Below are 2,611 nucleotides of genomic sequence, written 5' to 3'. Positions count from 1 at the left end.
TTGTATTCTCAGCTTGTGCAATTTTCTTGTAGCTTTTCAGGTGTGACACAGCTTATTCAATAGTGTAGCATTGTGAGGGTTATCCGAGTGTTTGTAAAACTTCCTTGCTTGACCAAGTGTGGTTTGGGGCAAGAAGGAAGTTATCCTTCCCTTGTACACAAGATATTGGTTGCAAGTTTGTTCAACTTAAAGTAGCTTGCTATATAAAGTGTAGTTCAAATTCAAGTGGAGTTTGAAACCTGGTTTGTTTCTCTACTTTCGTTTATAGCTTTTCTATATAAACTGTTCACCTCTTCATCTCACGAACATCTGTGCTCTCTTATAAACTGATCCATTGAGTAGTTTTTGAGAAAAGAAGGGTAGGCTTGAAAAAGAGTTACCTATATCTTAGCTGGTTTTAGAAAACCTAATTCACCCCCCTCTTAGGTTGTATTCGATCCTTACAAAATACAAAACTAAGGAGTTGAGCTAGAGCTCAAAAGGGACAAGTAGCCAATAAGCAATACAAAACATTCATCAAACATTGCAATTCAAGTTATCAATTTCAATAAAAGTAATCAATCAATTTAAAGGATACAGATTCGACTCATTCCACCATTCTTTCCCCTTGTACCCTCCAAAATAATAAACAATCTCCAACATTCATTAAACAGTTCAATAATCTCCAACTTCAGCGCAAAACTCCCAAGTGGCCATTGTCATCTCCTGATAATTAGGGGCTTTCCAGGAGTGGCTCATCCACATTCAACTGCAGTATAGAATCGGGAGAATTTCTACTATTAGCAATCTAGACTTTTGTCTACAGGACGTTAGTCTCGAGGCGAAACCCTTGTGCAGATGTTGATTATCTTGAGTTTTAAATTTTTGTAAAGGAGTTAGCTATAGAAATTGAGGGCAAAAGCATTGAAACTTTATGACAAATTTGTGCATCCGTGCTCACTGTCCTTCCAGCCTCGTTCCTTGCTCTTCACAGTTCCCAACCTAGTTAAGAAGTAACTGTATAATGCACTGCCTCTATGTATAATTTGAAAGAGGTTTCATATTTTATACATTTAAAAAAAATTCTAAAAACTAAAAAAATAAATGTTCTAAAAAACTACTCATACTTTTCACATAAGCATATAAACTATGTAATAAATATTTTAATATATCATGTTTTCCGAACTGTACTTTAAGTTTTGAGAAAATTTTAAAATTTGTGTAACAATAGTGACATATTTTCTAGGGTAAAATACACGGAACCCCCTTAAGGTTTCGCGAAAAGACACCTTACCCCCTATCGTTTAGAAACCTCCACCTAAATACCTTAAACTTCATAACTAAAGTGGAAATTGACCTGTAACCGGACGTGTGACTTAATAACGATGGATATGCGAGAATCCTTTGTAAAGAAAATCCTCTCTCTCCTATTCTCCTCCTAAATAACACAAATATTTTTTGATCTTCTCTTTTATGATTCAAGAATCATGACTGCGTTCTTTCCGCGGCAAAGTGATCGATCTGTCATCACCGTCACATTCTACTCCTATATTTTAGTATCGGTTGCTTTTGATCAGGTCCCACCGTCAATCAAACTGGGTGACAGACGAGAAATGCTTTATGGAAAGAGTCATGTTTACAAGCTCGAGGAATCTAAGGGGCGGTAACAAAATGAAACAAGTAAGGAAGGGAAAGTACTTTCAGAGAAGAGCAAGGCATTCCAATTGCCAGTTGACCGATCCTTTTCATTCGATTGAGTTCCGACCCCGAGTTCAACACACGGGTAAGCTTCTTCTTCCTCTTCTCATCTTGAGTGTCTTTTATTATTACTGGATGTAACCTAAAAGAAAGAAAAGGATAACGCCGGAATCTAAAGCTTTCCAATTCGAATTGCCTTTCCCTGTCTCTGCCTAATTCGCTTCTTAACGCACAGCATACCCGGCAAGAGCAGCTGATTCAATAGCTTTTCACTCCTCACTCCTTGGATGAAATTCTCTTTCGTTTATGAGTTACAAGTGGGAATTGAATTCAATCTTAAGCTTCGGCCTTCGGTCTTCCTCTTAAGGGCACTTCACCAACCAACCAAAGAATGTCCTCTGCCTTAAGGCCCGGGTAAAGAAAAGATCTTTCCTCTGGTCTTCTTAAAGCGGCGGAAGCAAGCTAAAGATTTCATTTCCATTGGCCAAAGCACCGACCATCTCAAGAGTTTCGATAGCTTCTGATGGGCATTCTCTTTCTTTTAGGAGTTACAGATGGAAGTAAAAAGCATTAAAGATGCTCTTGTAACAATTTTTTCTTTTTTTTTTCTTCTTTTTCTTTTGGAGAGACAAAGGTATTCGACCTACAACCGGTAACTCAGCCAGTTAAAAAGTCAATTTCCACTTTAGTTATGAAGTTTAGGGTGTTTATACGTAGGTTTCTAAACGATAGGGGGGTAAGGTGTCTTTTCGCGAAACCATAAGGGGGTTCCGTGTATTTTACTCTATTTTCTATTGATAATTACTATAGATTTCTACATATGAACATAATAAAGTGATAAAGTTTTAATAAATTTAATTACTGATACACAAGAATAAGAATTAAAAGTGGTTCAATGTAATATAATTCTTAAAAATTGTAGTAATTTTACCCA

General features: G+C 36.7%; 1 long non-coding RNA gene across 1 annotated transcript; it reads left to right on the top strand.

Annotated features, from left to right (window-relative positions):
• The first annotated feature begins 1,402 nt into the window (after positions 1-1,402).
• LOC140036006 (uncharacterized) lies at positions 1,403-2,373 on the top strand. Its single transcript, XR_011839901.1, has 2 exons — positions 1,403-1,762; positions 1,913-2,373. It is a non-coding gene; the product is annotated as an uncharacterized lncRNA (long non-coding RNA).
• Positions 2,374-2,611: the final 238 nt, after the last annotated feature.

The sequence above is a fragment of the Coffea arabica genome, chromosome 2c (assembly GCF_036785885.1).
Source record: "Coffea arabica cultivar ET-39 chromosome 2c, Coffea Arabica ET-39 HiFi, whole genome shotgun sequence".
Classification (NCBI taxonomy): Eukaryota; Viridiplantae; Streptophyta; class Magnoliopsida; order Gentianales; family Rubiaceae; genus Coffea; species Coffea arabica.
Note: the sequence above shows the minus strand (reverse complement) of the source record. Positions and strands in the feature narration are given on the sequence as shown.